Below are 14,852 nucleotides of genomic sequence, written 5' to 3'. Positions count from 1 at the left end.
CACTGCCTCCCAGACATCTCCATATAGGTATATCACCAATACTTCAAACTCAAAATATCCTAAATTAAACTTTCTCATAGGTTTGCTCTTTCACTGATGTTTAGTACAAAATCTAGAAGTCTTGCAAGTGTTTTCAATGTCTCCCTCTGCTACTCCTTACTCATAATATAGCAGCTCTGTTCATTTTACTTCAGAAAATATGAAATCACGACAGAGAAATCTCACTTTAAAGCAATAAAATATGTTTGCCAAATCATCTAAACTTACTTTTGTTTTTTTGGTTTTTTTTTGTCAGTGTGATCAAGAGCAGGGCATTTCCTTTCATGGAGTATTTTTTTTTTAAGATATATTGAATAAAAATAGCTATATGGTGCCTACTTTGTGCCAGATATTGTGCTGGGTACTAAAACTACCTCACACACACACACACGTATTCTATGTGTGTACATGGTGTGTGTGTGCGAATTTGCCTAGTGTGTATACCAGTCACCTATACTGATGTGGTCCAAACGAAGTCCAAAGTAAAGCAACAAAATAAACGAATTGCTTTGAAATTAAAGGGTAAAAAGCTTAATCGCTATGGGATTCACAATTGACCTATTTCTCTCAACTGGGTAGATTTAAATATGGCGGCAATGGCTGCCTTAGAAATGCCTATTAAAGGGCTGATTTAATATGTAGTGCTGAGTAGATTTATTGATTTTTCCGGTGTCACTTTGGCATTTTATTACATTTATATATATTCACATATTTTGTAATAGGCCAATTTATCCCCAAAGCCTGCAGAACGATTTTCTCTTAGAACTTCCTTTTTCTTAAGGAGTAACCTGATATATTTGGATGCAAGATGCTTTGCTCCATAGACACTGTCATGGCCCAGGGAACTTGTAATGCTTATTGGGCAGACTTTCCGTGTCAAGCGCAACTCAACAGGAAGCCTTTAGAGCCCTCTCCAGTGGGCCCCACTGGGTCGCTGAGAGGCTGGGTAAAAAGCAACATCTATAGGGACCGTTTAAAACCCTCACAGGATCGCTGCAGATGTGCAATGGCAGAATCAGACCCACTGACATTCACTTCCTTGGGGCAGTGAACATACCTCCAGGATCACCAAGTGCAGTATTTGCTGACTATGTTCTACGTGCCAGGCATCATGGCAGGGACTGAGAGAGCAACAGTGACCAAAACTGACCCAATTCCTGGCCTCACAGTGCTCACAATCAAGAGAGAGGGGCAAATAAGTAATCAAAGACAGAATCATAATCCACAATCTGGGCTATGACTAAAAAGGGCAAAGTATTTATGACAGTGTGTGGCAGGTATCCTAGCCTGGCCTGAGGGTAGGGAGTGGGGGGATCAGGGAGGGCTTTTCTAAGGAAGTGAAGTTTAAAGCAACATTTGCAAAATAAATAGAATAGGCAAAGCCCAAGGGCTTGAGGTCTAGGGAGAGCATGCTTAGATGAGGTGAGATGAGTCTTGTGTGGAACAGTAGTAGGAATATGGTACATGCTCAGTGAAAGCCAGCTCATTTCTGTGCTTTTAAGAACTCCTCATTGGAGGAGCAGTTATGAGTTCGCTCACATTCCATGCTAAGGCCTGCACGACTTACAGAAGCTGGCCCCTGCCTGCACCATCTACTCTACTCACTGCTCCTTACTCCCTACACTTCAGCCACATCCAACTTCTATCTCTGGATACACCCAACAGGTTCTATCCTAAGACCTTCGTTGTAGCTATTTTCTCTGCCTAGAACACTCCAGGTGTTTATATGGCTGGCACCAAGTTCAAGCCTCGTCTCGAATGTCACACTCTCAGTGAGTGTGCTGTACCCAGACCATCTTCCATGAAATAGCCCCATTTGCCTGCCTCTCTTCATTGTATTTCATTATCTTTTTATTACAGCTCAAATCACTAGCTAAAGTAATTGTGTTTACTTATTGCCAAGCTTACTGACTTTCTTTCTCAACTGTAATGCAAGCAACAAGCGGGCAGGGATCTCATCTATCTTAAATCTTAAACTGTCACGAGCTCGATTCCAGATTCAACTGTGGCAGGCCCAAAGGCACAAGCATATAGTACACAGTAGACACTCAACGTCTAACTGCCGAATGAGTGAATGGATATATATAACAACCACATATCCTACATAGAGGAATGATCGCTGCCAGTGGTCCAAAACCCTGTTGGGTACATGAGGACACTGGGGAGCACTTTCCTAGGTGGACTGAAAATAAATCAATCTTCTGTATAGTTTTGCCTCAGGTGACAATTTCCCACTCTGGGGTTTCCCAGGAGAGAAAAGCTATGCACAGATATAGCTCCATGTATCTCTGCTGTGTTAATTTCCCTTCTGAGTAGTGACACTCTTAGATGTTTTATTCCTAGATTACTGTTCCAGTTTGGCTTTAAATATATTATAAATGGTTATTGCATTTTAAAGAATAAATGCTTTGAGAAATGTGGGAGTTCCACTGGAGACTTTTTTGAGATCAACAGTCATAAAAATCACCATATATTGCCCAGACCCTCAAAATCACTCAAAGGAGTGTATATAACTCCCCCATTATTTGTGGCAATTTCACTTTGTGCAGTGTCAGTTACCTGTGCTCAGTTGTGGTCTGAAAATACTAAATGAAAAATTCCAAAAATAAGTAATTTATAAGTTTTAAATTGTGTAACATTATGAATACTGTGATAAAATCCCATACTGTCCTGCCTCATCCCACTGTGGAGGTGGGTCATCTCTTCGTCCAGCATATCCAAGCTGCTGATACTCTCCACCCATCTGTTACATAGTAGCCATCTCAGTTACCAGATCCACTGTAGGGTATCACAGTGCTTGTGTTCAGGTAACCCTATTCTACCTAATAATGGCCCCAAAGAATAAGAGTTGCGATGCTGGTAATTCGGATATGCCAAAAGAAGCCATAAAGTGTTTCTTCTAAGTAAAAAAGTATAAGTTCTCTACTTAATAATGAAACAAAAAGAAAGGATGCTGAGGCTGCTAAGATGTAATGTAAGAATAAATCTTCTATCCATAAAATTATGAAGAAGAAAAAAGAAATATGTGCATTGTACATATAGGGCTTGGTACTGTCCATTTCCCACACCCACTGGAAGTCTTGAAACGTATTTCCTGAGGGTAAGGGAGGACTGCTGTACTTGGATTTTCCATAGCATTGTCCCATTTCCCCTTCTTCCTCTTTCTCCTCCTCCTCCAACTCTCTCCCCTCCTCCTCCTCCTTCTCCTTCTTTCTACTAGATACTGAATCACACAACAAGATACAACAAGCAGTGCCTTTCTGGGTGATTATAACACACTCTGGGTGGTGTCATAAGGCACAAGAAGTGCAATAATATCTCCAAATCCCAGGGAGGTGTATTGCTTTAATGTAGTTGACTCTCTCTATAACACTTAGAAAACCAAACATATGTATTTACTGGACACTACAAGGTGAGTTTGGAATGTTATTATCACTCCATCAGTAAGCCTTGAAAGTGTTCCGAGTTTGAAAACACTATCTTGCTTTATGTTCTACTGTGAAGTCAATTCATGTACCTGCTCAGTCCTGGATTTTCTATGAATTATTTCAACTATTTTGGTGCAGAGGGACAGTGATATAAAATAATCAATTGGAAAATATGTACCAACATGGCATTGTGCTTAAGATTTAAGTGTACAATTTTCATAGATATAATAAATAAATATAAATGAATAGCATTTACAGAGCCTTTCAAACATGCCAGGTACTTTATCATGGATTATCTCATTTAATCTTCAGAAAAACCCCAGGAAGTAAGCACTATTAATAGACTCATTTTACAGATAAGAAAACTGAGGCATGTAAACATTAAGAAATTCACCTAATGTCACAGATCTAGAAAGTGGTAAACCAAGATTTGAACCTAGGTCTCTCTCTCTTTTTCTTCTAGAAGTCAAAATGTTAACACTAAACCTTGTGACCTGGTTCAACATCTTACTCTACCACACATATGCTATGAAACCTTGGATTTCTAAGTCTAACTTTTCTAATATGGAAAATGGTGATGATAACAGAATTTGCTTCAAAGATTGTTTGGGGGTTAATATAGCTGAGTACTTGACTTACAGTAAGAGCTTAATAAATTATGATAATTATCATTAATTTATGTAAAGCTCTATTCCAGATTCGACTGTGGCCAAAGGGACAAGCTTCTTTTAGGTGGTTGCCAATGTATTTGGAAAACAATGCAAGCAATACACAGCTAAAAAGTCAATGAGTAATAAAGAAAGTAAGAATGAATGGTCAACGGCAGAATATTAGCAATAGTAACACTGTGCTACAGTCTTTCTTTATCCTCAACTGCATGGTATTCTTAAAAGGCAGGTATTACCTTCTGCTCACAAATGAAACTGAGGACAGAGGTTATTTGTACAAAAGTATACAATTGTCAAGTATTACAGGCAGGATTTGGATCAGGCCAGCTCATCCTAAGAGCCACATTCTCTATACCACCTTGTACTGTGTCATCCTGATTCCCACTGCCATAGGAACTCAGAGGTGGAGGGGATCAGAGGCTATGCCAGGAGAGAAGGGAAGAGGTACTGACAGGGGCCTATAATATAGTTTTAGGAGGTAGAACACTATCACAGTAAGAGAAATCCCTGATCATGAAGAAGGAGGAGTCAACATGCAAAGCATAATACCATGAGGGAAGAGAATGGGATCCAATGTTGAAAATGTGAGGAAAACTAGACAACAGAGGACCTTCAATGTTAAGCTGTCGCCCTTGGGTCACACTTACAAGGAACTGAAACAACCGGAGATTTTTGAATAGGGCAGGGAAAATATGACCACGATGTCTTTGGAATGATCCATATAACAGGAACACGCAAGATGGAGACATCACTGACCAGCTTTCGGAAGGAAAAAACGACGACGACAAAAGAGGGCTGAAGACCTGAATACAGTGCCAGGAGTAAGAGCTGGAAGATAAATGCCGATGAGCTCTTAGAACTCAGGTTCCAAGTTGGTGACAGCAACCTTCTAAAGACTAGGACTTGGTGTTAAACTCCTTCTGATGCCTGGACACAGAGATTTGATATGTGAAGCACAATCTGGAAAGACACTGCTGTTCTACTGTAAAGTGCTTTACAAACACAAAACATAGCTGTGATCATCCTTACTTTATGTAATACCCATTGAGGTTTTCCTTTTAGCAGTTTATTCAAAATAATGTGGATCTCTCTGTATTTAACTAGGATAATTTAAATGAATAAGAAGTAGAGTCGGGCCGGGCTTGGTTGCTCACGCCTGTAATCCCAACACTTTGGAAGGCTGAAGCAGGTGGCTCACTGGAGGCCAGGAGTTCGAGACCAGCCTGGCCAACATGATGAAACCCCATCTCTAGTAAAATACAAAAATTAGCTTGGCGTGGCGGTGGGCACCTATAGTCTCAGCTACTTGGGAGACTGAGGCAGAAGAATCACTTGAACCTGGGAGGTGGAGGTTGCAGTGAGCCGAGACTGTACCACTGCACTCCAGCCTGAGCAACAGAGTGAGACTCCATTTCAAAAACAAAAATAAGTAGAGTCAAAACAAAAATGAGCTTCCTGTCTTAAGGAATCAAAACCTTGTATTTATAAAGATTTACTGGGTGTATCAAATATACATCCTAGATATCTCGAGGTTATTGGGAGAGTGGTTGTCAGAATTATCATCTTATCGTCTTTTTCTGCACTTTAATATCAACAGGTGAACTCCAGTATCTGGTAGCTACATTGATAATAGGACCTTACATTCTCTCTTTTCAAAGGGAACTCATATACTGAATTATCAGAGCCCAGATGAAATCCAGTTAATAGCTGAAATTGCTGTTTTCTTTAGTGTGTTGCCTTATCTCTTTTTAACAAGCCTTACTTACTAGGGTAATTGCACTGAATTCAATCCATTATCTATGGATTAATTCATTAGAGTGGTTTAAACTTTTGGAAAATGGATGGGTTTTAACAGTCCTCCCCTCCATTCCACAAACTGACACTGTAAAACACGTCTTTGCCATTTTTATAGAGGCTCCAATTCATGAAATAAAAATCAATGAAGACATTTCCTTTCCAAGCCCTCATGTCATTGTTATGCTCCCTTGGTTGCATGGAAAGCCTTTGGGTAAAAGGGAGGACAACTCTAATCAGAAAGAGAGTCATTGTCTTCGGGAAAGCGTGAACAAATGCATTTCTGGGCCAGTGACCTTACCACTGTGGCGGCCCCCAGTGTTACTGCCTTTGGGGATGCAACTACAGAACCAGACTGTCCTTGTCAGTTGGGGCTGGTGTGGGAAAGTGCCTAGAAACCCAACCCAGTCTTTTCTGAAAGCAAAATAAGGTTGATTATCATGAGAGTGCCAATGATTTCCCTTTTGCTTGATGTTGTCCTTTTCAAGTGCTTTTTAGATTTCGTTGTGTATAGCAGTGGTTTCAAAACACTGTTCCAACTTTTCTAACTGGCTATATCAGAATCACCCGGAGCTCAAAAAAGAACACAATTCCCAGGGATCCATTCCCTAGAACTCATGATTTAGTACATCTGGGCTAGTGCCCAGGAATGTTTGTTTTTTAAAAAGCTTCAGGTGAGTCATATGCAAAATTCATGTTTATAAGCTACTGACCTAGTCATGTTTCTGTTTTCTTTTTAAAAATGACCACTTACCCAAATGAATAAGGAAGACTGGAATTGTTTTATGTATGACACCAATCAATCAATGGTTTTAGTTCTATTAAATGTATCAGCCAATTTGGGAAGCTAGGACAGAAACACACAGCATGAAAATCCAGATAATATTGTCCAACCTGAGACCATTCTATGTACCTGAAGAACCTTGCCTCTCTCGGTGGCCTTCTGATCACATTTTGAGAATGGTAAAGACAAACATTGACAATCCACCTCAATGTGTGGAATATATGGGTATCATAAAAGTTAGACATTACAGAAATATGGTGTAGTCATTTTTAGATATGCTCACAAATTCTTTGACACTTCCTCCTTCCAAAGGCAGCGCCTAATCTTTCTCTCCTGTAATGTGGGCTGGGCTTAGTGGGTCTAAGGACGGGTCCCAAGGCTGGGTCATCGAAGAGATGTCTTCTTCTTTTCTCTTGACTCCACTGCTTTGGAAGATGCGAGCTGTGTCATAAGGACATTCAAACAACCCATGGAGGAACTCCAGCAGGGAAAAACTTAAGCTGCCTGCCAACATCAACTTGCCAGTCATTTTAATTAAGCTACCCAGAAAAATGAATCTCCTGCCACAGTCAAGCCTTCAGATGACCTCAGCTGGGGCAGATGTCTTGACTGTAACCTCATGAAAGGCCCTGAGCCAGAACTGCCCCATTAATCCACTCCCAAATTTCTGACCCACAAGACTGTCAGAATTATTAAATGTTTATCGTTTTAAACCATAAAGTTTTGGGGTAATTTGTTACAGAACAATAGATAACTGATACATCTGAGCAGACTTTCCTTATCTAACTTATAGCGGTTTTTACCTCTACCTTTGTTTATTCCTTATCTGGGATACACAGACACATAAAAATTGATCACACATACACATCAGCAAATATTTCATAATTTATAAGCATTGTTTTAAGTAAAGTCCCTAAAACTCTTGGTAAGTAATGGTTTATTAATAATAACATTTTGGATGGCTTCAGTGAGGTAGTATGTGATAATAAAATAATGAAGGTAAACATGAACTGAAAAAAAATCTGAATAGTAGGGGAGAGACTGTAGCCAGAGAACGGTCTTGTATTTTACAAAGCCATACCATCACATGTAAAATTAAACGTATTGGTAATGACAGAGAGCTGTTGTAGGCAGTATGTAAAAAGTCATCTTAGTCCTAACTTTGCAAGCATTGTTCAAAGGGCAAATTCAGAAGAGGACTTGCTACGATGAGAATATATCTGATGATGATAGCCCTGAAAGTCTAAACATGTCTCCCTGTGAAAAGGTGAAGTGACAGCTCTCTGCTTGGGGGTAAAACAGCCATGATTTAAGGAAGTGATTTGCTAAATGAGGCCTCAAGGAATGGAATAATGAAAATCAGCCAACAACTCAGAACTAGGTGATGAAAGAACAGGATGTGGACCTAGTTAAGAGAGTGAATAGTTTCTTAATGAAACAGAATGGGTATCAGTGCAACTAGTACCTTGTTTATAGCTCTCTATATTATGTATCTACAGATAAACACTTCAGCTAAGTGTTTGGTAAGCATATTATAGACTATATTTTGTCATTCCCGACAACTCTTCCTGTTATGAAGCCTCAAGTTAAAAGAACACAGTTAGTTCTTGTTAAGGAAAAGTTCTTGAATCCTGAAGTCATAACTGGCAGAGCCAAAATATCCAGGGTTCAGAACACACCTTTAAGTGGATGAGTAACTTGCTACATGTCAGGATTTTTGTCTTTGGGAGGATAAGATGTAGTACGTTAGTTAGACGGTAAATATTGGCAAATAAAACATGAAAACCCCCTTTCTTTTCAACTTTTATTTTTGATTCAGGTGCATGTGCAGGTTTGTTATAAGGGTATACTGTGTGATGCTGAGATATGGGGTATTATGGAAATGGTCACCCATGTAGTGAGCATAATATCCAACAGGTAGTTTTTCAAGGCTTCCTCCCTCCCTCCCTCCCTCCCCACTCCTGTAGCTCTAAGTGTCTATCATTCTCATCTTTATGTCCACGAGTACCCAATGTTTAGCTCTCAATTATCAATAAGAATATGCAATATTTGGTTTTCTATTTCTGCATTAGTTCACTTAGAATAATGGTCTGCAGCTGCATCCATGTTGCTGCAAAGGACATAATTTTGTTCTTTTTCATGACTGTGTACTATTCCGAGGTATATGTGTTCCACAGTTTCTTTATCCAATCCACTATTGATGGGAACCTAGGCTTATTCCATGTCTTTGCTATTGTGAGTATTACTGCAATAAATATATGAGTGCAGGTGTTCTTATTGGTAGAATGATTTGTTTTCCTATGGGTATAAACTTAGTAATGGAATAGGTGGGTCAAATAATAGTTCTATTTTTGATTCTTTGAGAGAGCTCCAAATTGCTTCCCACAGTGGATAAACTAATTTACATTCTCACCAACAGTGTATAAGAGTTCCCTTTTCCCTGCAGCCCCACCATCATCTGGTATTTTTTGACTTTTTAATAACAGCCATTCTGACTGGTGTGAAATGGTATCTCATCATGTAAACACCTAACTTTTAAATACCTTATTCAAATCTCCAAAAAGAGATAGATTTCATTTTACTATAATGGGGAAAAAATTTAAAAAGGAAACAAAACCAAAACAATCAGCATCTCCACTAGTATTCCACACATTCTCTTTTGCAGTTGTGCAAGCAGAACAAAAAAAAAGATCAATACAAGAGTTGTTCTTGCTGGATTCCTTCTTCCTGGCAGGATTCCTTCCGAGGCCAATGTGAAGCAACCAGGTGTGAGGTAGTTGTGCATAGTGGGAAGCTCGCTCATCTAAAGCCATTCAAATTCCGTAATAAAAAAAATCACTGTGCAGGCTAAACAAAATCCTGTTGGCTGCGACGTAGCATTCAGACAGCAAGACTGTAAGAATGACTGGTTTGATGGTAAGCTTAAAAAAGAGAGTGAAATTGCACCGGCTAAATTGACTAGGGGTGGGGAATCTGAAAGAAGGTAAAAAAATTATTATGTGTTTTTTGAAATAATAAAGAGAAACCCAACAAATTGAGAAAAGAGAATTCAGTCTTCCCTGGTAATTTCTGTCGAAATCATGTTACTGAACAGAACAGGACAACAGAAACAGTAATAGCTAGAACCCAGTATTAGAAAATAAAACAAATGCAGTCTCCTTTTTTTTTTTTTTTTTTTCAGAGGAGGGGGACTTATTCAATGATGTACATTCAAAGCAGTTGGCCTCGAAACAAAGAATAGCAGCCCTATTTCTTGAGCTAAGGGCCTAAGCAACAAATATCACTCTTTTGCTATCTTATACAATGTCTTACTGCAACATTTTATTTGGGTGTGAGGGAACAAGATTTTAAGAGATATTTTAAATAAATGCTTAAAACAACAAAAGTGCCTTTTCTCTTTTCCCTGCCACAAGTAGAAAAAACTATATTTTGTTAGGAAACAGGTCAAGCAGCAGCAAGAACAAACTGATAATAACACAATGCAGCTTTGAGAAGACTGTGGAAGAAGGAATTATCAGAAAGAAGCAAACAAAACAAAAACTCTAAAGGTGAGATGAAGGAATCCCCACCCTCCTGTTCTCCTCTTTGGCTGTTTGAATTGGAATATGCATCCAGCAAAATAGTTCTCAAGTCTCATTCCTCTTTCTGGCTGAAGGTTTGTCACTTCCATCCCTGGAAATGCTACTTTAAGCAATTGTCATGTCTACAGTGTATGAGGGATTTTCAAAAACATGATGTACCTGGAGCTGGAATAATACTCACCCCTGAACGTTGTGGAATGGTTTAGTGCTGATTCTTTGCCTCTGCTCTATATTATGGAAGAAATAATGGTGGGTCTAAGGACAGGTCCCAAGGCCCATTTAAATATTCTATATATTCTTTCCTCTTTCTAAAATATGAATCAGTGAGTGAGGAATCTATACTTTTAGCACTATTTGGAAAGAACCTGGCCAGAATTAGTTTACCCTGAATCTCAATTCATTGTTTTATCTGAGGCTTCTTCTTTTAAAAAAGTTGGTTTATGCAGGCAACATGAGCTTTTAAAGCATGGCATGCTTTATATTGCTATGCTTTTATGCAAAATTTTCAGTCCTCAGCTCTTGGATTTCAGAGGTTTGATGGTATGAATAGCCCAGAGGGGTGCTTCTCATCACGTCTCCCTCAGCCAAGCTGCTGTTTACTTTTTGATAATAAAATCAAATAAACCAAATGGAACAAAAGTCAAAATATAATTAATTTCCCAATTTCACTCATTTTGCTTGCATTAATAAAGATAAATTGCAAGTATGTAAAAAATTGAAACACTTATGTAATCTTATTAAGATCCAGTATATAAAATAGTGTAAACACATGCAGCTGTCAGCAGGAGTCTCTCATGAATATACACACATATTAGCCTAAACATGTTTGCCTTTAAGATTTTTATAATGTAGTACGAACTTCTTGTGAGAAGTAAAAATGAGGCCAAGTCTCAAATTTCCTGTGCCTTAGAATTTGTTGGAAATGCATGTTAACAACTCTACTCTCAGAAATTCCAAATTCATAAGCCTGCAAGTGAGGCCTTGGAATCTCCATTTTAAATAATCATCCCTAGATGACTTTGATGCAGGTGGGCCATGACCATGCTTTGATACAACCCAGCTCAGTTTATCCAGTATACTTGTTAATTGCTTACCTATGTTAGGTATTCTAGGGGTTCAGGGATGTGATAATGAATGAGGTAGTGTCTTCCTGAGCTCACAGAGCAGTGGTAGTTGCATGAGTCTGCTTGTGTCTATATGGCCTTTCGCCATTTCTACACCCAATCAGGGGGAAGGGGATGGGGAAGTTCTTATCCCCTTAGAAATATTACAGGCAGTGAAGTAATGGTTCTGAATTATCTTTACCACAGCACAGAAGGTCCTGAGTGACCTGGCCCCTCCCTACCTTTCCCTGGATCCTGCCATTCTTCCCTCTCCATGGTCTTTTCATCTTAGTGTATTTTAATTTGACATGCTCTCCCCAGACCACACCGTAACCTCTTTAAAGTCATTTAGACTTCAGCTCAAATGTCCCTACCCCTGTACAGCTTTCTCTGACAACCCTATCTAAAGCAACAACAGTAGATTCTCTCCAAAGACATTATCTTGTTTTATTTTCTTCACAGCAAGTATCATTATCTGAAATGATCTTATTCATTCATTTATGTAATTAATGCCTGGTCCTTTCAACAAAATGCATGGAGACCTTGTCTTTCTTTTTCATGTTGTAGACTTTGCTCCCAGTATAATATCTGGCACACATCATTACTTATTAAATATTTGTTGAATGGATGAGTAAATCAAAGTATAAATAAATGTTCAAAGTCTTTTCCATCCTGTCTCTCTCCTTACTTCTTAGTGTTGATATTGGGATCCGCAAGAAAATGGATGTAAAAGGGACTTGAAAATCTAAAGCAGCCATAAATGCAAAATATTCTCACATCATTACCATCATTAATTATTCAGAGCTGGTTGTGAATTGAAACATTATCTTTTATAGGGAGAGAAACCAAGGAACTGGGTTTGTTATTTAGGGGTTTGGGAAAATCGGGGATGGGGAAGACCAAAAAATAACCTGAGACATGAAAGGAGACCAGAGCTCTAAATCTCTTTCAAAATCAAAGAGGAGTCAAAACATTTCTCCTCCCAAGATTGCTTCTTTAGAGCACCGAAAGAGGAGAGGATTGTAAGTGTAGAGTGGGAGCGCTGTCATTTACAAATATCATTTCAAGTGAGGCAAAGCTGAATTGATATATGTTCTCAAAAGACAGCTTTTCTATAGCACATTTTGGGCTCAGGTCTTGAAAAAAAAAAAAAAAAGCCAAAAAGCAAAGTTTCAGCCAACAGGGTTTAAGTTAGATATTTAAATCCACAATAGCCTTATTAAAAAGGAAGACATATAATCCCAACCCATTCACAAGTTAAAAAAAAAAAAAAAGGAGCCATGAACAGTCTTTGATTTAGGAGTCATGCACTTATTTTTAAAATGCTTTTCAGTAAATAATGATCAAGAGCAAATTGAAAGGTACTGCAGACTTCTACTGAAAAGGGATAGCTTGAGGCTTGCTTCTTGGGAATGTATGAATTGTTCTGACTTCCCCCTCCAAGTGCTCCCTGCAGCTGTGCCCTGTCCTCTTGGTTTACACCGATTACCATTATTAGGGAGACATTTTCCTAATTGCATGCACCATTGTCAGATCTAAGGGCAGGTCTGAATTAGACTGCAGATGCTCAGGCTGCCCTGCATAACTAACCACACGCCGACTATTGACCTCTGAGAAGGTTAACAGGCATTTATTGACTCTTCACATTTAACACAACCCTACTCTTAAAATACATACATATATTCATTATTAATCACACTTTGCTTCTAATCATCCCAAAGAGATTTCCTCTGGTTCTACAGCATAACCTCCAGATCAGTATGGACCACGTTAGTGGTGGTAGAAAAGAGTTATGCAACTTGAATTTTTGTCCACCTACCATGAAGCTGTCAGTTCTATTAATTTTTTTAAAAGGAGGAGGAACAGAGAGAGGTCTTGAAATGCCAATGAAGGAAGTAGCAAAGTCAGAGTAAGCAGGTTTACCCAATGCTTAAGGCTAACAAGAGCCACAGGACAAAGTCATAGGCAATGGTTTACCTCACTGTAGTCTATTAAAAACATTGCATGCATCAAATATATCTTTTGTTAGTAGGAGGGCCAGTGCTTTACTAGGTCTAAGCACTTCAATGCACAATTTATTTTAATCCTCAAGACAACTGTGAGAGTCAATGTCTCAGGTCTCCATTTTACAGACGAGGCAATGTAGGGGATGCTAAATAACTTTCTTAAAAGAACAGAGCTGGTAAGTAGTAGCAAGAGGATCCCATCCCCACCAGTCTTACTCCAGAGACCATGCCTTTAATGTGCCCTGTAATTCCATAATGCCCTCCTCTAGGTTCAGTTTCACAGATGAGGAAACAGGGTCCACCAAATTTTATGCCTTGTCTAAAGTCAGAATGCCAATCTCTGACAAAGACTGGAACCTGGTGCACTTGGTAGTTAGTAAAGAAAGCTCAACTCTTTATTTAAAAATGTGAAAAGGTAGCAGAATAAAGCTGCTACTTCCTTTCAGTTATATATAAGTCTGTTCACATTGTTACTGGTGACACAATATTGACCTATACAGTGATGAGAAAACATACGGAACTATCTTCCAAGCCAGTTCACAATAGAAAACCAAAACAAAAACCAAGCAAAAGAAATGGAAAATTATATTTCTGTAATCTCCAGAAAAACCGGAAGATCTAGAACACTGGGCAGTGTTTCCCCGTGGCTATGTCATGGAATTTGAGTAGTGAGTGCTCCTAGAAATGAAATATACACTCCCCAGTTTGCCTCAGTGACAACCACCCCAATTGTCTTTCTAAAAGGGGGTACTCACTACTCAAAGACCTGTCTTCTTCACTCATTTACCTGAACTGCCTAAACCCCCTAATTAGATAAATTTTTAGGACTCCTAGTATATAATCTCTTTTTGGGGGAGAGGGAGTGGAGAAAATAGACAACTTTATACAGGTAAAATGGTACTCAAATGAACGTCAGTGACAGATGGTAGGGGATAGAGATGGAAAGCCTCTAGCTGAGAATATAAAAAACAGGTTGCTTAACAAAACATGAGGAAATTTATTACAAAGAAGGTTGATGGACTCCCAGCTTCATCTCCCCAAACACAAGTGGATGGGACAACTATTCTGCTTTGCTATAGTTATACACAGACTTAATGAACTTATAAGTAGAATAAGTAGCTTTCACTATTCACAGACATTGAGTGGGTTCTGACATGCAGCTAAGCGAATGATGTTCACCATGTCTGCACATTAGAATCACTTTGGAAGTTTAACATGTCTGGTCCAGACAAAATGAATAAGTGTATACGGAAGTAGGTCCACGAAGAAGCCCTCAGAGGATTTGATTCTAATGCATCTCCAGTGTTGATAGCTACTCACCATTTAACAGGACAAGGGCACAAGCCTGAAGGGGAGGGGAGAGCTTATAGGGGGTGGTTAAGAGCATATCCTCTGGAGTCAGGCTTTCTGGGTTTAGCCCTAGCTCTGCCACCACAAGCCAACTATGAG

The 14,852-nt window shown here is 39.1% G+C and overlaps 1 protein-coding gene across 1 annotated transcript in view; it reads right to left on the bottom strand.

The window, feature by feature from the left end:
* The window catches only part of TENM2 (teneurin transmembrane protein 2), a 689,205-nt gene that overhangs the window by 630,221 nt on the left and 44,132 nt on the right, over positions 1-14,852 (bottom strand). The gene's annotated exons all lie outside the window — the stretch shown is intronic.

Source organism: Macaca mulatta, chromosome 6, assembly GCF_049350105.2.
Source record: "Macaca mulatta isolate MMU2019108-1 chromosome 6, T2T-MMU8v2.0, whole genome shotgun sequence".
Taxonomy (NCBI): domain Eukaryota; kingdom Metazoa; phylum Chordata; class Mammalia; order Primates; family Cercopithecidae; genus Macaca; species Macaca mulatta.
Note: the sequence above shows the minus strand (reverse complement) of the source record. Positions and strands in the feature narration are given on the sequence as shown.